The 21,013-nt window shown below is 45.6% G+C and overlaps 1 protein-coding gene across 4 annotated transcripts in view; it reads right to left on the reverse strand.

Annotated features, from left to right (window-relative positions):
* BCAS3 (BCAS3 microtubule associated cell migration factor) overlaps positions 1-19,346 on the reverse strand; it is a 1,315,291-nt gene extending 1,295,945 nt beyond the window's left edge. For 3 of the 4 annotated variants that reach the window (XM_040424689.1, XM_040424688.1, XM_040424686.1), the window contains exon 1: positions 19,268-19,324. The gene's annotated coding sequence lies outside the window, so the exon portion shown is untranslated. Of the gene's footprint in view, positions 1-19,267 lie in introns of all 4 variants that reach the window. The other variant, XM_040424687.1, reaches the window with a different exon arrangement.
* Positions 19,347-21,013: the final 1,667 nt, after the last annotated feature.

Here is a 21,013-nt window from a genome sequence, read left to right on the forward strand (position 1 = left end):
TCTTTACTTGTCAGGTATTATGACCCTGAATACAGTCTAATATGATCTTCAGCTGAATCTCTTTAGGAATGGAGTTCATGAGGAGATATGGAGTACGGAGGTCGGACAGTACAGACTGTGGTAATGTGGGGCTGTGGTGATGGAGACTGCGTACAAGTGCTGCTGCTCATTAGTCACATCCTCGCCTCCTCTCTGTACTTCATGTCTCCTCATGAATTCCATTCCTACAGAGATTCAGCTAAAGATCACATTAAACTGTATTCAGGATCATAACCCCTGACAAGCAGAGCAATGAGGAGGATGAGGCAGTTCTTTAGCTCAGTGTTGTGAAGTAACTTGTCGTGCTGTGTGATTAGGACAGGTTCTGTGTGTACTAATAGGATGGCAGACATTTTTTTTCTCCTAATGATTGCTCTCTAGACAAAACGAGCCAATATAACTAATGAAGGGTATTCGGTAATGTATTTATAATAAAAGTAATATTTTAGTATTTAAAGACTATATTACACTGGCGCTTATATCCTCTATACCTATCATTGATGCTGCGGTACTGCAGCAGCTGCAAAAGAACAGAAAGATTAATATAAATCAGGTTCAGCGCGACAATACCCCACACTCCCTACAATACCATAGGCAGAGGTAATACGTGCATTCACAGCATCAATCCAACTACACATATAGGTACCTGTTTGAACTTTGCTGTCACTTTTCTGCGCATACCAATCCTCTTTTGTATGCTGGTATTTGTATATTAGAGTGGAATAAGGAGTCCTATATATTTTATAGAAAATGAGCTTGCCCCGGCCAGTGGCACCGCTCAATATTAGGCTCGCTAGCTCGCGCTCAACTCCGAGCGCTATGTGACGTCACAGAACTAGAGTATGGGTATCTAGGAGTGTCAAAAAGCTCCAACGTGTTTCCGATAATCGTTATTCTTCATCAGGGATGTAGACTACTTCTCCTAGTGTTACTTATATATAGGGTTCTCCTCTCTCCCATTTTGAAACCTTGGTTCTCTGTCATGCTCTTCTCCTTCATTCAAACGCAAATAATTCAATCTCTGAGTTTAACCCTATTGGTGCTAGTGTATTCATAATAAAATCCAACGTGTCTCGATTTTTTTTTACAAAATCCCAAAAATTACAATATTTGAGCAATATATCAAAAATGGAGAGGGAAGCTGTGACGGCCATGTAAGATAACAATAACATCATTATACGCCCAGCGGACAAAGGTGGTGGCATTGTAATTATGGATAAAGAAAATAATCCATTTAATTATTTTTTTATATGTTTCCGTTGGATCTTTCTGCAATATTCTATATGTTTTTTGGTCCCCCAATAAATTATATGCCTCCTTTTCTTTATCCATAATTACGATGCCACCACCTTTGTCCGCTGGGCGTATAACGATGTTATTGTTCTCTTACATCGCCGTCACAGCTTCCCTCTCCATTTTTTATATATTGCTCAAATATTGTAATTTTTTTTGATTTTATAAAAAAAAAATGTCTAACACGTTGGATTTTTAATATGAATACACCAGCACCAATAGGGTTAAACTCAGAGATTGAATTATATGCGTTTGAATGAAGGAGAAGAGCATGACAGAGAACCAAGGGTTAAAAATGGGAGGGGAGGAGAACCCTAAATAAGGGACACTAGGAGAAGTAGTCTACATCCCTGATGAAGGATAGATTATCCGAAACGCGTGGACGTTTTTTTGACACTCCTAGATACCCATACTCTAGTTCTGTGACGTCACATAGCGCAAACTAGCGAGTCTAATATTGAGCGGTGCCACTGGCCGGGGCAAGCTCGTTTTCTATAAAATATATAGGACTCCTTATTCCACTCTAATATACAAATACCAGCATACAAAAGAGGATTGGTATGTGCAGAAAAGTGACAGCAAAGTTCAAACAGGTACAAACCGGATTCCAAAAAAGTTGGGACACTATACAAATCGTGAATAAAAACTGAATGCAATGATGTGGAGGTGCCAACTTCTAATATTTTATTCAGAATAGAACATAAATCACGGAACAAAAGTTTAAACTGAGAAAATGTACCATTTTAAGGGAAAAATATGTTGAATCAGAATTTCATGGTGTCAACAAATCCCCAAAAAGTTGGGACAAGGCCATTTTCACCACTGTGTGGCATCTCCCCTTCTTCTTACAACACTCAACAGACGTCTGGGGACCGAGGAGACCAGTTTCTCAAGTTTAGAAATAGGAATGCTCTCCCATTCTTGTCTAATACAGGCCTCTAACTGTTCAATCGTCTTGGGCCTTCTTTGTTGCACCTTCCTCTTTATGATGCGCCAAATGTTCTCTATAGGTGAAAGATCTGGACTGCAGACTGGCCATTTCAGTACCCGGATCCTTCTCCTGCGCAGCCATGATGTTGTGATTGATGCAGAATGTGGTCTGGCATTATCTTGTTGAAAAATGCAGGGTCTTCCCTGAAAGAGATGACGTCTGGATGGGAGCATATGTTGTTCTAGAACCTGAATATATTTTTCTGCATTGATGGTGCCTTTCCAGACATGCAAGCTGCCCATGCCACACGCACTCATGCAACCCCATACCATCAGAGATGCAGGCTTCTCAACTGAGCGTTGATAACAACTTGGGTTGTCCTTGTCCTCTTTGGTCCGGATGACATGGCGTCCCAGATTTCCAAAAAGAACTTCGAATCGTGACTCGTCTGACCACAGAACAGTCTTTCATTTTACCACACTCCATTTTAAATGATCCCTGGCCCAGTGAAAACGCCTGAGCTTGTGGATCTTGCTTAGAAATGGCTTCTTCTTTGCACTGTAGAGTTTCAGCTGGCAATGTCGGATGGCACGGTGGATTGTGTTCACTGACAATGGTTTCTGGAAGTATTCCTGAGCCCATTCTGTGATTTCCTTTACAGTAGCATTCCTGTTTGTGGTGCAGTGTTGTTTAAGGGCCCGGAGATCACGGGCATCCAGTATGGTTTTGCTGCCTTGACCCTTATGCACAGAGATTGTTCCAGATTCTCTGAATCTTCGGATGATGTTATGCACAGTTGATGATGATAGATGCAAAGTCTTTGCAATTTTTCGTTGGGTAACACCTTTCTGATATTGCTCCACTATCTTTCTGCGCAACATTGTGGGAATTGGTGATCCTCTACCCATCTTGGCTTCTGAGAGACACTGCCACTCTGAGAAGCTCTTTTTATACCCAATCATGTTGCCAATTGACCTAATTAGTGTTAATTGGTCTTCCAGCTCTTCGTTATGCTCAAATTTACTTTTTCCAGCCTCTTATTGCTACTTGTCCCAACTTTTTGGGGATTTGTTGACACCGTGAAATTTTGAATCAACGTATTTTTCCTTTAAAATGATACATTTACTCGGATTAAACGTTTGATCTGTCATCTACGTTCTATTACAAATAAAATATTGACATTTGCCATCTCCACATCATTGCATTCAGTTTTTATTCACAATTTGTTTAGTGTCCCAACTTTTTGGGAATCCGGTTTGTACATATATGTGTAGTTGGATTGATGCTGTGAATGCACGTTTTACCTCTGCCTAAGGTACTGTCGCGCGGAACCTGATTTTTTATAATATTTTAGTATGTTTATTTTCTTAATTCCTGGAGAACCTCTTTAATCTTAAAATTAGCCAAAACATAACTTTCAAAATGGAATTGTTTTTAAAAAAAAATGCTCTGGTGTCTAGACATGGCTGCTCCACACTTGTTAAGGTGCCCCTTGGTGTTGTTTGGATTCCCTCTCAGAACGTCCACCTAAGGCTCAGTTCAGACCTGAGCGTTCTGAAAGGAGCGCTCTGTATGCGCGATTGTACGGGCGTTTACAATCGCGCATACAGAGACAAGTGTGCACACAGTGTCGCGCGTTCCCGAAAGTCTATGTACGGGAACGCGCGACAAGCGCCCAAAAAAACGCTCCTGTACTTGTGTGAGCGTCGGGCGTTTTACAGCGCGATTGTACGCGCTGTAAAACGCCCAGGTGAGAACCATTCCCATAGGGAAGCATTGGTTTCTCCTTGTTGAGCGTTTTACAGCGCGTAGGAACGCGCTGTAAAACGCTCAGGTGTGAACTGAGCCTAATGTGTCCCAGCTCCGGTGGTCACACATGCATGGTAGCTTAGTCCTAAATTATTGTATGGATCCTCTTGTACACGGGCAGTAGAGTGATTTCTGCTATGGTGCAGGCAGTTCATAAAAATATGTACATTAGAAGCGGCTTCTTCTTGCAAGCACGTCAGGTGGGCATTCCTAAAGGGAATCATCAGGACAGAGGGCGCTATAGCAAGTATATAGCGGTAATAACTAGACCCAGGGGCATTTTTGTAATGCCTTAACAACCGAATAGCATTATTTGGCATCGCTGCAGCTGCTTTGAAAAGCCTTCAATCTAGCAGGAGCAGATTGGATACCAAGCTGCTAGACACATAAAATATAATTCCTCTCTTTTCCAGGAAATTCCGCTGCCTCTATAGGACTTGTCGATCAAATGATCGCTGGGTGCCACCCGGCATGGGGTATTTACTGGGCCTAAGTCCCTGAAAGAGCTTATCTAGGTGTACTAATATGTCTATTTACCCTTTGACTATGCATTCCTCAGTAAGGGTCCATTCACATGACTGTATATATGGTCCGTGTCAGATCTGCATTTTTTACGGATCACACACATTTTTGTTCGTTTTGGGGACAAGAATAGGCATTTCTCAATGGGACCTGCAAACAGTATGAGTTGCATATGGACTGCATCTGTATTTTGCAGAAAACTGCAGAGTCAAAAAATTATAAAGTGTGAATATCCTCTAGAGGTCTTTTATGACCTCATGGGGACATAATATCTAATAAAAATATACAAACACACATATATGCCACACCAACCCGACACAACTTCCCCATTCAGCCGAGACTATAAAGTTTAGGTTATAAAATCACTGACTTTATTTTATTGTAAATTTGCCGCCGGCACCTCCACTGCGGGATGGACTGACGTCGCCGGCAGCTTCACACACAGCAGAGGAGCGCAGCTGGCAGCAGGATGGAGAAGTAAGTATTCTCTCCTTCCCACACAGCGCATGCTCCCTCTGCAGAGGCTCCGCTGCCACTAATAATTGCGTGACATAACTGGCCTAGAAAGAGGCCCCACTAATCACCAGAAGCAGGACCGGGAGCGACACAGGGAGCGGGGAGGCAGGTAAGTAGAATCAGTGTGAGGGGCCTGGGTGTATGGGGGCCATTTCCAGCCTCGGATTCCAGATTGTGGTCTCATTACATGTGTAGTGCATGGCTCCTTGCTAAAGTATAAGGCTAGGGCTACACGGCGACATCTGTCGCGCAACAAAAAGGGAACAACTACTGCGACATGTGTTGCGCAACATTTATTGTAATGATAGTCTTTGGTGTCGCAATGCGACATGCTGCGACTGCGACAGTCACACAAAAATCCAACTTGGATGGATTTTTTGCAACTGTCATGTCGCACTATGTCGCCGTGTAGCCCTAGCCTTATTCCTAGCTTACAGATCAGAAAGCCTCCTCATAAATAATAACTAAAGGGTTATTTTAGATACCCTGGACATAAAAAACATTAAATAATATTCAGTAATAACATATACAACAAATAACAATTAAAGATGAACTAGTAATTAAAGAAGAGTTCAGTACAAGAGATCTGCAATCAGATATGCACTGACTAGGGTTGCACCGGGTATCTAATTATTGATACCCAATCGATACTTTTGTACCCGAATGAATATGATACCGGGATTTGCCATTTACCGATACTAGGCTGCACTACTGCGCAGTCTAGCATCCGAGAACATGGCGCGAGCAGCTGCCACCAATGAGAAGAGAGAAGGGCGGAGGACGGGAAGGGCTATGGCCACTGCGCCACCAATGAAGATAACTAACCCATTAATATAAAATGGAGGAGGCGGGTGCCAGCGGCACAATCACATACCCGGCCTCTATGACAAGGCTTTGCGATTTGCGCCAATTAACCCCTCAGGTGCGGGTTAATTGCCGCAGATTACAACGCCTTGTCATAGAGGTCAGGTGCCGGGTATGTGATTCAGCCGCCGGCACCCACCGCCTATATTTGTATTAAAAGATTAGCTATCTTCATTGGTGGTGCAGTGCGCCCCCTCCCCGACCCCAGTATTATAAATTATAATCATTGGTGGCGCAGTGCGCCCCTCCCAACCCCCCCAGTATTATAATCATTAGTGGCAGTGGCCACAGGATCCCGTGGTGCAGTGGCAGTTCCGATCGGAGCCCCAACAGTGTAATCACGGGGCTCCGATCGGACACTACTGAAGCCCTGGCTGCCATGGTAATCTCCCTGCTGCTGTGTACACAAAGCACATGACAGCAGGGAGAGTGTGAAGTCCTATTCACCCTAAGGGTCCATTCACACATCCGCAAAATGGGTCCGCATCCGTTCCGCAATTTTGCGGAACGGGTGCAGACCCATTCATTTTCAATAGGGCTGGAATGTGCTGTCCTCATCTGCGGATCTGCATTTCCGCATCCGTGCTTCCATTTCCGCAAAAAAAAGAACATGTGCTATTTTTGTCCGCAATTGCGGACAAGATTAGGCATTTTCTATTATAGTGCCAGCGATGTGCGGCCCGCAAATTGAGGAATGCACATTGCCAGTGTCTGTGTTTTGCGGATCCGCAATTTGAGGATCCGCAGAACACTTACAGACGTGTTAATGGACCCTAATAGAGCACTATTAGGGTGAATAGGACAAGGAATTAAAAGAGCCCAGGTTCTAGCCCCTAAGGGGGCTAATGGTTATTGAGTAAAAAGTAAAAACAAAATAAAAGTTTAAAAAGCACCAAAATATTACGTTGAAACGACCCCCCTTCCCAATGTTACAGTCATGTGAAAAAATTTGGACACCCTTTGAAAGCATGTGGTTTTTTGTAACATTTTTAATAAATGGTTATTTCATCTCCGTTTCAACAATACAGAGAGATTAAAGTAATCCAACTAAACAAAGAAAACTGAAGAAAAGTCTTTTCAAGATCTTCTGTAAATGTCATTCTACAAAAATGCCTATTCTAACTGAGGAAAAAGATAGGACACCCTCACATGTATTCCCTCTTAAATTGGCTCAGATCTCACACAGGTATATCACACCAGGTGCACATAATTAGTAGATTGTTACTCTGCATGTTGAATGAGGCTTGCCCTATTTAAACCTCAGACATTTAGTTTGGTGTGCTCCTGACTGTTGAAGTGAGAGTGAGCACCATGGTGAGAGCAAAAGAGCTGTCAGAGGACTTCAGAAAAAAGATTGTAGCAGCCTATGAGTCTGGGAAGGGATTTAAAAAGATCTCAAAAGATTTTGAAATCAGCCATTCCACTGTCCGGAAGATAGTCTACAAGTGGAGGGCTTTCAAAACAACTGCCAACATGCCCAGGACTGGTCGCCCCAGCAAGTTCACCCCAAGAGCAGACCGCAAGATGCTAAAAGAGGTATCCAAAAACCCTAAAGTGTCATCTCGAGAACTACAGCAGGCTCTGGCTACTGTTGATGTAGAAGTACATGCCTCTACAATCAGAAAGAGACTGTACAAGTTTAACTTGCATGGGAGGTGTGCAAGGAGGAAACCTTTGCTTTCCAAGAGAAACATCGAGGCCAGACTGACATTTGCCAGCGATAAAGTTGACAAAGACCAGGACTTCTGGAATAATGTTCTTTGGACAGATGAGTCCAAAATTGAATTATTTGGACACAACAGCAGAGGACATGTTTGGCGTAAACCAAACACAGCATTCCAAGAAAAGAACCTCATACCAACTGTGAAGCATGGAGGTGGAAGTGTCATGGTTTGGGGCTGCTTTGCTGCAGCAGGACCTGGTCAGCTCACCATCATAGAATCCACGATGAATTCTACTGTGTATCAGAAGGTGCTTGAAGAACATGTGAGACCATCAGTTAGAAAATTAAAGCTGAAGCGGAACTGGACCATGCAACATGACAATGACCCAAAACATACTAGTAAATCAACCAAAGATTGGCTGAAAAAGAAGAAATGGAGAGTCCTGGAATGGCCAAGTCAAAGTCCAGATTTGAATCCCATTGAGATGCTGTGGGGTGACTTGAAAAGGGCTGTACGTGCAAGAAACCCCTCAAACATCTCACAGCTGAAAAAGTTCTGCATTGAGGAGTGGGGTAAAATTTCCTCAGACCGATGTCGAAGACTGGTAGATGGCTACAAGAACCGTCTCACTGCAGTTATTTCAGCCAAAGGAGGTAACACTCGCTATTAGGGGCAAGGGTGTCCTATCTTTTTCCTCAGTTAGAATAGGCATTTTTGTAGAATGACATTTACAGAAGATCTTGAAAAGACTTTTCTTCAGTTTTCTTTGTTTAGTCGGATTACTTTAATCTCTCTGTATTGTTGAAACGGAGATGAAATAACCATTTATTAAAAATGTTACAAAAAACCACATGCTTTCAAAGGGTGTCCTAATTTTTTCACATGACTGTACATACTGTATATAATATACTAGCTGAAGGACCCAGGCTTCGCACGGGTATATTTAATCTATTTCATTTAATGTTTGTGTGTGTCGTTAAAAGATATCGACAGTATCCACTATAACAGTGACATCCACAGCCCCCCCCCCCCCCCCACAGTGCCCAGTCTCCTTAAAATGGTACCTCCACAGCAGCCCACACCCTTAACTTTGACCTGTAGGGCAGCCTGCCCCTTTTATAGTGATTCCCACAGCACCCCACCCCCTTGACAGTGACCTACACAGGGGCTCACCCCCTTAACAGTGACCTCTACAGCACCCGCCCCTTAACACTGACCATAGGTTACAGTCCCCTTAACTGACCTCCACCATTCCTGGCCCCCTTAACAGAGACCTCCACAGCGACTGCCACAGTACCCCGCTCCCTTAATAGTGACCTCCACTGTACCCTGCCCCTTTAACAGTGACCTCTACAGCACCCCGCCCCTTAACACTGACCTCCATAGCGGACCGTCCCATAAACTGTGACCTCCACCGTTCTCTACCCCCTTAACAGAGACCTCCACAGTGCCCGCCCCCTTAAAAGTGACCTCCACAGCGGCTGCCCCTTTATTAGTGACCTCCACAGTACCCCATGTCCTTAACAGTGATTTCCACAACACCCCGCCCCTTAACAGTGGCCTCTACAGCAATCTGCCCCTTAACACTGACCTCCATAGAGGACCGTTCCCTTAACAGTGACCTCCACAGCAGCCTGCCCCTAGGGTGGCCATAGATCCGGTTTTAGGCCGGACAGTCTGGCTTTTAGACTCCCTGTCCTCCGTTCGGCGCAAGGCCTGGACGGACACAGGGATATCCTTTTGAACAGCTCACTCTCAGACAGCAGCACTGTTCTGTCTGAGGGTGAGCTGCAGGGAGAAAGTCACCTTCCCTCCCACCCCTGCAGCTGACCGTTGATTTTTACCTTCATTTTTTCAATCCCCGTCGGCTGTGGGGTGGGAGAGGGTGTGGCCTAACCGGGTCGGGGCTTGGAGGGACCTGGGGGTGGGGTTTTTAAGTTCGTCTTTTGAGGGTGGCCTGAATGGCCACCCTACCTGCCTCTTAACTGTGACCTCCACAGCACTCCGCTCCCTTAAAGGGGTTGTCCGGGTTCAGAGCTGAACCCGGACATACCTATAATTTCACCCAGGCAGCCCACCTGATGTTAGCTTTGGAGCATCTCATGCTCCGATGCGCTCCCTTGCCCTGCGCTAGATCGCTCAGGGCACGGGCTCTTTTGTTTATCATAACACACTGCCGGGCGGAAGCTGTATTACTGGCTAGGGCAGCACTAAAGGCCGCCCATCAGTGCCGGTGACATCACCGGGCTTCCTGGCAGCCCAATGGAGAGCGGATACATCACTGGAACTCCTGAAAATGCCATTGCCCTGCGCGATTAAGCGCAGGACAAAGGAGAGCATTGGAGCATGAACTGTTCCGATGTTCAAGTCAGAGTGGCTGCCTGGGTGAAAATGGAGGTATGTCTGGGTTAAGCTCTGAACCCGGACAACCCCTTTAACAGTGTCACCCACAGCACCCTGCCCCTTCAAAGCTGACCTACAGCAGTGAAGAAAAATGGCTGGTCTGTTATGGAAACCTGGTGTAAAACTGTGTGTATGTGGAGACTAAGGAACTGCGAGCTAATATTGTCTGATAAGGGACATGTGACCGTGTATATGGCAGTTGGGATATGAAGAGAAAGACCTGCAGGCTTCTATTGGCTGATGTAGGTGCCATATTTGCATTTCGGGGAATATCTCAGTAACGGTACGTCCTAGAGATCCGAGACCCAGTCTAAAACCTTCCCGGACACCTGCTATACCTGTGTGCCAAATTTCGTGATTGTAATTGCGACAGTGCGGATTCCTTTAGCAGACATACACACCTACACTCAGCTTTATATATTAGAGAAACAATAAACATATAACATATTGTCACGTCCAAACTATTAAAATATAAAAAAATATCTCCTATGCAGTGAACACCGTAACAGAAAAAGAAAAATGCGCGATTTACAATTTTTTTGTCACCCTGTCCCCCAATAAATAGGATAGGACTGTTCTATTATGAGGCGGACATTCCATAAAATGCGGAATGCACGTGGCCTTTTTGGTGTTTTATTTTTTTCGCGTGGTGCTGAATGGTATAGAGCAGGGGTACTCAACTGGCGGACCGCGGTCCAAATACGGACCGCGGCCGCCAGTTGTCCGGACCCCGGCCATCCTTCAGAGCGCTCCTCCAATCGATTTAGGCCTCTTTCACACTTGCGTTGTTGGGATCCGGCATGCACTTCCGTTGCCGGAGGTGCCTGCCGGATCCGGAAAAACGCAAGTGTACTGAAAGCATTTGAAGACGGAACCGTCTTCCAAATGCTTTCAGTGTTACTATGGCACCCAGGACGCTATTAAAGTCCTGGTTGCCATAGTAGGAGCGGGGGAGCGGTATACTTACAGTCCGTGCGGCTCCCGGGGCGCTCCAGAATGACGTCAGAGCGCCCCATGCGCATGGATGACGTGATCCATGCGATCACGTGATCCATGCGCTTGGGGCGCCCTGACGTCACTCTGGAGCGCCCGGGGAGCCGCACGGACGGTAAGTACACTGCTCCCCCGCTCCCCACTACACTTACCATGGCTGTCAGGACTTTAGCGTCCCGGCAGCCATGGTAACCACTCTGAAAAAGCTAAATGTCGGCTCCGGCAATGCGCCGAAACGACGTTTAGCTTAAGGCCGGATCCGGATCAATGCCTTTCAATGGGCATTAATTCCGGATCCGGCCTTGCGGCAAGTGTTCCGGATTTTTGGCCGGAGCAAAAAGCGCAGCATGCTGCGGTATTTTCTCCGGCCAACAAACGTTCCGTACCGGAACTGAAGACATCCTGATGCATCCTGAACGGATTTCTCTCCATTCAGAATGCATTAGGATAATCCTGATCAGGATTCTTCCGGCATAGAGCCCCGACGACGGAACTCTATGCCGGAAGACAATAACGCAGGTGTGAAAGAGCCCTTAGTTCAGAGTGATCCGATCCGTTTGAACCGGCTCAGCTCAGTCACAGCACACAGCAATGCTGACAGAGACGCTCAGCTCACCTCACGCTGGCAGCAGGAGCCTGAGGGCGGGACTGGGAGGAGTCAGTAATATGATCTTAGAGTGGAAGAGCTGCTTCTGCCAGCCCCGCCCCTCCCCGCCCACCAACCAATCACCGACCAGAGCTGAGGGGGCGAGGCCAGCACAGCACACTAGCAGCTCTGACTCGAGTCCTCCCTCGGAGTAGTGCAGGGTCAGGGAGTCTAAAGGAATGGAATGAGTCACAAGAATCTAAAGATCCGACTCAGTCAGTGACTCATTCCATTCATTGAGTTAAAAGAGCCGTGAGTCTTCAGACTGTAGAACAGGTTACACTGAGGCTGTCGCTCTTGTTGCAGCAGTGATAAGGAGCAGAGAGATAAGAGAAGGGACAGATGACACAGTTCAGCACATAGTTTTCCCTGTGCATTCACATTTCACTTCACTTGGTTCGTTGTACTACTGTCAGTGTCAGACTGTTGTCACTGTGGGGAACAATGCACAACAGACAACAATTCACATTGCACACCACAGTGACAGCTTCCTCCTGTCCGCCTGTCCAACGTCAGCCTCAGCTTCCCTTTACTATAAAAAAATCACTCTTCCTGACTCACTCAATACTAATCAGAGACGAGTTCAACTTCAGAGAGCTGAAGAGCCGACTTACTGCAGTGTCACTGACTGAGTCAGCAGCTGCGCATGCGCACCGGCACCTAGAGTCTTCAGTTCACTTGCGAGTCAGCTCAGCAGTCTGACTCGCCAAGTGAACCGAAGATCCGATTCTGATCCGAATGAGCTGATTCAAATGAACCGATTCACCTAAAAGATCCGAACTTCCCATCACTATCTCCTGCACACTGTGCCGTGCAGGAGGAGGAGCTTACCGACGCACTTCCTCCTGTCCCAGAGCGCAGTGAGACAGGCCGGCTCCCTCCACATATAGCGCTCCTCCTCCTGCACACTCTGGTACGTGCAAGAGGCGGAGCTTACCGGCGCACTTCCTCCTTCCCAGGGGCGCAGTGAGAGACGGCTCCCTCCACATGCAGGCACCAGCGCTTTCTCCCTCAGCGCGCTCACAGGTCCCTCCTCCCCTGCAGCAGCGGAAGCACATAAGGGAGCTTCAAGCTCCAAAGGACACTTACGTGCTGCTGGAGAGGGGAGGGACATCACCACTGCCACCAATGAAATAAATGTCACATTTGGAAAGTAAGGGGTGCGTGGAGAGGGCTACAGAGAGGCGGGAACACGTCACTGACTCCAGTGTCATGTTCCCATCTCCCCTGGGCCATCTTCTTTAGGTAACCTGATTAAATAAAGTGATTAAGCCCCATCAAACCATAATAGTTTTGTTCCACATCCAATTCCCATTATTGGGGCATTGGATGCGGACCCCTTAGTTTCAATGGAGCGGAAAAAGATGCAGACAGCACACAGTGTGCTGTCTGCATCTCTTGGGGCCCCATTGTAATTAAGGGGCCGCATCCAATCCCGCAATAATGGGAATTGGATGCGGAACAAAACTATCATATGTCTGTTCTGTGGCTTGGGTTGCCACCCGGCCAGTAGTTCACCAGCAAGGCTGGTATTTTAGTTCCCTTGCCGGTGCCAGAATTTTCCTGTAAGGACTGTTAAGGTACTTTCACACTTGCGGCAGGACGGATCCGACAGGCTGTTCACCCTGTCAGATCCGTCCTGCCACTATTTCGCCGGACTGCCACTCCCCATTGACTATAGCGGGAGTGGAGCTACGGTGCAGCATGGCAGTGCACGGCGTGAGGCCGCCAGACGAAAAAGTCGGACATGTAGTACTTTTAGTCTGGCGGCCTCTCACCGTGCTGCGCCGTAGCTCTGCCCCCATTATAGTCGATGGGCACAGAGCAGCGGCACGGCGAAGTAGTGGCAAAATGGATCTGACAGGGTGAGCAGCCTGTCGGATCCGTCCTTCTGCAAGTGTGAAAGTACCCTTACTAATGAGCGCTTCCATCATGGAACGCCCATTAGTACAGCCGTTACCTCCACCGCAACTTGTGCTAGTAAGAAAAAATTTATAAAATTGCGGTACCTCCACCTCCATTTGCTCACGCTGTGGAGAACACTCCCTGCTGACTAGAAGCTCAGGACAGGACCTACAAGACGTCATCACGTTGGAGCACCGGTCCTGAGCTTGCAGTCAGCAGCGAATGTTCACCGCAGCCAGGTGAATGCAAATTTTATTTTATTTTTTTGCAAAAGCAGAGAAGGGGGGCACTAATGGGGGCATTACTCTTACTGGGGGCACTAATGGGGACATTATTCTTACTGGGGGCATTATTCTTACTGGGGCACTAATGTGGCCATTACTAATTCTGGGACTTACCCGGGGCGCTCCACTATAACGTCAGAGCGCCCCACGCGCATGGATCACATGATCGCATGGCATCTTTACTGTTGGCGTTCAGCTCGGACCTTCACCTGACTGCAGACCCTGGTATGTGGACCTTTAATAAAACTAGTTGAGTACCCCTGGTATAGAGTATCTCAATACTCTTTGACAACCCTAGCACTGACTACATCATAAAACACTATGGAGGTCAATTACAAACAGATATATTGCCACTTTTTTTTCCCCAACATTTGTTAAACACATGACAAAAATGTGATGTGAACCTACCCTAAAGGGTGTATTAGACAGCCTGATTTAACCCCTTAAGGACTCAGCCCTATTTCACCTTAAGGAATTGGCCATTTTCTGCAAATCTGACCAGTGTCACTTTAAGTGCTGATAACTTTGAAACGCTTTGACTTACACAGGCCGTTCTGACATTGTTTTTTGTCACTTATTGTACTTCATGACACTGCTAAAATTGGGTCAAAAAAGCAAATCTTGAAATGTTTCAGAAATTGACAAAAAACAAATTTTTAGGGACCACTACAGGTCTGAAGTCACTTTGAGAGGCTTACATAATAGAAACCACCCAAAAATGACCCCATTCTATAAACTACACCCCTCAAGATATTCAAAACTGATTTTACAAACTTCGTTAACCCTTTAGGTGTTGCACAAGATTTAATGGAAAATAGAGATACAATTTCAAAATTTCACTTTTTTGGCAGATTTTCCATTTTAATATTTTTTTTCCAGTTACAAAGCAAGGGTTAACAGCCAAAGAAAACTCATTATTTATGGCCCTGATTCTGTAGTTTACAGAAACACCCCATATGTGGTCGTAAACTGCTGTACGGGTACACGGCAGGGCGCAGAAGGAAAGGAATGCCATACCGTTTTTGGAAGGCAGGTTTTGCTGGACTGTTTTTTTTTTACACCATGTCCCATTTGAAGCCCCCCTGATGCACCCCTAGAGTAGAAACTCCAAAAAAGTGACCCCATTTTAGAAACTACGGGATAGGGTGGCAGTTTTGTTGGTACTAGTTTAGGGTACATATGATTTTTGGTTGCTCTATATTACACTTTTTTGTGCGGCAAGGTAACAAGAAATAGATTTTTTGGCACTTTTTTTTTTGTTATTTACAACATTTATCTGACAGGTTAGATCATGTGGTAATTTTATAGAGAAGGTTGTCACGGACGCGGCGATACCTAATATGTATACAATTTTTTTTATTTATGTAAGTTTTACACAATGATTTCATTTTTAAAACAAAAAAATTGTTTTAGTGTCTCCATAGTCTAAGAGCAATAGTTTTTTCAGTTTTTGGGCGATTATCTTAAGTAGGGTCTAATTTTTTGCGGGATGAGAGGACGGTTTGATTGGCACTATTTTGGGGTGACTTTTTGATCGCTTGCTATTACACTTTTTGTGACGTAAGATGACAAAAAATGGCTTTTTTTACACCGTTTTTATTTTTATTTTTTTTACGGTGGTCATCTGAGGGGTTAGGTCACGTGATATTTTTATAGAGCCGGTCGATACGGACGCGACGATACCTAATATGTATACTTTTTTTTATTTATTTAAGTTTTACACAATGATTTCATTTTTGAAACAAAAAAAAAATCATGTTTTAGTGTTTCCATAGTCTAAGAGCCATAGTTTTTTCAGTTTTTGGGCGATTATCTTGGGTAGGGTATGATTTTTGCGGGATGAGATGACGGTTTGATTGGTACTATTTTGGCGTACATGCGACTTTTTTGATCACTTTTATTACCTTTTTTGGGAAGTAAGGTGGGCAAAATGTAAATTTCCTAATAGTTTTTATTTTTTTATTTTTATGGCGTTCACCTTGCGGGGAAAGTAACATGACAGTTTTATAGATCAGGTCGTTACGGACGCGGCGATACCAAACATGTGTAGGGAATTTTATTTTTTTCCTTTTTATCAGTGATAAATGTGTTTTTTGATTTTTACTTTTTTTTTTCACTTTATTTAACATTTTTTTTGACCCAGACCCACTTGGTTCTTGAAGATCCAGTGGGTCTGATGTCTGTATAATACAGTACAGTACACTATATAGTGTTTTGTACTGTATTTTACTTACACTTTGTCTGAACAGATCTATGCCTTTAGCACAGATCTGTTCAGCACCATGGACAGCGGGATGTCTGAGAAGGCGTCCTGTTGCCATGGGAACCTTCCCCGTCTGCTCAGTAGTGGTCAGAACTTCGCAGACGGTGAAGGGTAAGGAGGGGAGCTGTCTGGGTGCTCTCTCCCTCTCCATCGGGGGGCTGCAAAGGCACAGCAGCCCCCCGATGGGAGAGGGAGGGAGCTCCCTCTTACTGTTAACTTTTTCCATACATCGGTCCGTACGGACCGCGGTATGGAAAGGGTTAAACGGCTGACATCTGCACAGATGTCAGCCGTTTATACCAGGGTGTCAGCAATGTGCTGGCACCCTGGTATACCCACTGTACACCAACGATTATTAAAGAGGAGGCGGGCGGGGGATCGCGATCCCGCCTGCCGCACCGCCTCAAGTACGCAGACCCGTTGAAATGAATGGGTCAGGATTTAATGCGGGTGCTATGTGTTCACTTCATGGAGCGCACCGTTCGGAAAACTCGCTTGTGTGAAAGAGGCCTTAGGCCCCTTTCACACGGGCGAGAATTCCGTGCGGGTGCAATGCGTGACGTGAACGCATTGCACCCGCAATGAATCCGGACCCATTCACTTCAATGGGGCTGTGCAGATGAGCAGTGATTTTCACGCATTACTTGTGCGCTGCGTGAAAAATCGCAGCATGTTCTATATTCTGCGTTTTTCACGCAACGCAGGCCCCATAGTAATTAAAGGAGCTGCATGAAAATCGCAAGCATCTGCAAGCAAGTGCGGATGCGGTGCGATTTTTATGCATGGTTGCTAGGAGACGATCGGGATAAGCAACCCCGGACCTCATTAAAGTCTATTCACTGTATTATTTTCCCTTATACCATTGCTATAAGGGAAAATAATAGCATTATTAATACAGAATGCTTACTAAAATATGCCTTGAGGGGTTAAAAAAGTTCAAAAAATTAACTCACCTCATCCACTTGATCGCGCAGCTGGCATCGTCTTCTTGCTTCTTCTTTCAGGACCTGCAAAAGGACCTTTGATGACGTAATCGTGCTCACCGTGTGGTGAGCGTGGTGATGTTAGCGCAGGTCCTGCTGAATGAAGATAGAAGGATTATGTAATCAAAGGTCCTTTTGCAGGTCCTGAAAGAAGAAGACAATGACGGCTGCGCGATCAAGTGGATGAGGTGAGTTTACTTTTTTTTTATTTTTTAACCCTCAATTGACATTATACTTGGCATTCTGTATTAAAGAATGCTATTATTTTCCATTACAACCATGTTATAATGGAAAATAATAAAATCTACAGAACACCAAATCTAAACCCGAACTTCAGTGAAGAAGTCCGGGTTCGGGTCTGGGTACCACAGTCAGTTTTTTCTCACGCGCGTGCAAAATGCATTGCACCCGCGCGATAAAAGCTGAACAACTGAACATCGGCCCTCACCCGCGACGCCTGTGTGACGGGGGTCTTACACTGCCAGATGATTGCTAACGAGCGTTACTACCAAGGCACAACTGGCTCCTCCATACAGACTCCTATATTTGCGGGGGGAGTGGATTATGCAGATACATACCCAAAACAGATGTTTTTGTATCATTTGTGTCCATGGCCACTTACCGTACCAAATGTGTAAAACGTGCCGTATAAAGTATGTGGGGTGTACAAATCAGCTGATGAGAACAGAGCAAGGACTTCTATTTATGGAGGAGTCGCTTTATATTACGGAAAAGTGTCCTGTGTTTCTTTTAATTTTTTTAAAGGAGTTCTCCAACTAAAAAATACTTAAAAAAAAAAAAAAAGGGAGAGAAAAGGTTAAAAAATAACACAAGCCATACTCACATCGCCGATTCCCCGGTTCCTAGATTCCCACTGGTTTCTGCTTCCTGGTCCCTCTTGACAGACGGGAAATTAAGGATTAGCCGATCACCGGTAAAGGCTTCTTGCATACGAACGTGCTGTGTTTTGTGGTCCGCAAATTGCGGATCCGCAAAACACGGATGCCGTCTGTGTGCCTTCTGCAATTTGCGAAACGGGACCCATGGCACATTATAGAAATGCCTATTCTTGTCCGCAAAACGGACAAGAATAGGACATGATCTATCATTTTTGCCACGGAATGGGCCACGGAACGGAGCAACGGATGCAGACAGTGAATGGGTCCGCACCCGAGCCGCAAAAAATGCGGAACCAAACCACGGTGGTGTGCAAGAGGCCTTAGACAGGTCATGGCTTCACTGACTGCTTATTTCCTGCATGTTGACCAGACAGCAGAGACATGCGGGGACCCAGGAAGCCACACATCTCACGTCATGCGTTTCAGTGGTGTTGTGATGTGACATGCTGCGACTGTAATGCGACTTGGATGGATGGAGTATTGTTTGGTATTATTTTTTTTAATCCATTCTGCCCCTTCTCTAAGAAATTCTTTGGAAACGGCTATTGTTTTTCAAGTGTGATGCTCCATTCTGTATTTTGTGTTGACAGGGACAAAAAAATAAACACATAAAAGTGCATGAATTTGCAGGCAATATAAATAAAGAAGTATATACGAGACCGTGCCAAACTATGCCACACTGCCCAGAGGAGGTTATTAAAGGGAGGCTGTCAGCAGGACTTGTGGGCAGCACAGTAGGCCTCATATAGGTTTGTGTTTTGGGCTTTTAATACACTGCAAAAAACAGAAACATGTTGTGCACTATATTGCGGGTGTATAACTATTTTGGCTAACTTGTATCTCATTGATTGAGGAGTCCAGCCTCCCTCTACAGGTATGACTAGGGAGATAGCTGTCACTCACTGATAAGACCGCCCACTGGACTCCTAAGGTGAAGGAGATCAGAGGCAGAAATACATGAACCTCATAACACTAGCTCACATGGTGTGGTCGCTGTGCCAGGCTGCCCATAAGCCTTCTGTTCCATGTATTCTACCACAGCGGGCAGTATACCCCTCTCACATACCTAAGGGTAAAGGCCATAGAGATAATCATACATGTGCCAGCCTTGGGGTGTTCAATGGCTTTACTGGGTCTTACAGCCATAATTTGTTTACAAGTGGGCATGATGTTGGCATGCAGTAACTGTACTGATGGGCAGGTCAGGAGTGTAACGCCCCCCCATGATAAGACCCCCCGACTGCAGTGTTTACCTCACCCTCTTGTCAGCTTCTCCTGTTCTTGTCACAGTCAGTCCAGCTCCAGCAGCAGCACATACAAAATACAGCAACAAGGAAAGCGGAACAGCAGGAGCCGACCAATCACCGACCAGCTCGCCCTCTAGCGCCGGTGTCAATCACAATCTGCCAGCCAATCATAAAGCGGGGGGGCGTAGACGCCGCGCTGATGACGTAGCCTCCTTGTCAGTGGTCCCCACGCTGCCTGTACTCCGGTCTGGTCGCCTGGGGCCGGGGCAGTGGAAGGAGTCGGAAGTGCCGCTCCTCGTCACTTCTGTGAGGACTTTAGCCGTTTCGGCGCCCTCCTAAGTATGTTGTTTACATTGCATTCTCTCGCGAGAAGATAACTGTGGGTGAGTGCACGTGTTGTATACACAATAGCTGGCAGTGTCTTGTGCGGCTTAGGTGCGACAGCTATGCGGTTGCATGTGTTTTTGCGCTATTTTATTGTCACGTGCTCTGTGCGGTAGCCATGAGGCCAAGATAGCTGTGCAGATTGCAGCACTAGTCTGGGGCAGATTTATCTATAGAGAGACACCACTCACAAAAGGGGATATTTGGTGAAATTTATGGAAAACGTAAAAAGTTCCCGCTACAGTGATATTATATTATGAGTAGGACATTTAAATAGAAACATGCAATGGTGATCTCATCTCAAACAATTTATTGAAACAAAAGTCCACAACAGTGGTAGGTATAGTAGGTATACCCCACAAAAATGTCTCAATAACTTGTCATGTGGCCTCGAGCATCTATTACAGCTTGACAAAGACGTCTCGTGCTGTTCACAAGTCAACTTACCAGACATCCCAACCTGCAAAACCTCATTTCAGGGAGGTGCACTTCTCATTTCAGGGAGGTTTTCTTTTTTTTTCTTTCACAAACTTTTTATGACATTTTCCAAACATATGCAGTATCTGCACACTGTGCTCTATGGTGTGGAGGACTGGGCTCATTACCCTGCCCCAAATTATTATATTTATGTATATGATTAAAGGGATTCTGTCACCACCTATAAGCCTTGTGAGCTAAACATCTGCTCATGTCCAGGGTAGCATTCTGATTTCTAAGGTGGCCTTATAAAAGCTATTTGTGGCTTTATTCTGTGGAAAAACAGGTTTTACTAACCTGTCAATCATTGAATTAAGGTGCCCAAGCAGGGGAGGTCTGTGGATGCATGGTGCCCGGCCGCACGCATCGCCGTTCGTGCCCAGTGCCGCCTCTCCCGCTTTGAGATCCCGCGCGTGCGCACAGGCTCAGCCTGATGCGCCGTTGCGGACTGCTGGCATCGGCTTCTTCTTGCACTGCGCGCACGGCCTGAGAAGGGGACACTGCTACAGGTTGCCGGAAAGGTTTACTGCAAGTAAACTAGAGATGGGAAGTTCGGATCTTTCACATGAATTGGTTCATTTGAATCAGTTTATTCAAATGAACCGATTCATGAATCGAATCTTCGGTTCATTCGCTGAGCTGACAAGAAACAAGTGAACCGAAGCTTAGGTTGCACAATGCGCATGCGCGGATGCTTCAATTCACTTGCTGACTCGGCTCTTGGTCTGAGTCAGGAAGTTTTAATCTTTAAAGGCATCCCTTCTTCTGTCTCATTCAGTAGCTATATAACTATTGAGAGAGATGTATTTTTTTTAAATACATTTACACATTTAACCCTCCATTTTCATTATATTATTTAGCCCAGTGTTAAATTCTCGCCCCCTGGATGCT

Source organism: Bufo bufo, chromosome 3 (assembly GCF_905171765.1).
Source record: "Bufo bufo chromosome 3, aBufBuf1.1, whole genome shotgun sequence".
Lineage (NCBI taxonomy): Eukaryota > Metazoa > Chordata > Amphibia > Anura > Bufonidae > Bufo > Bufo bufo.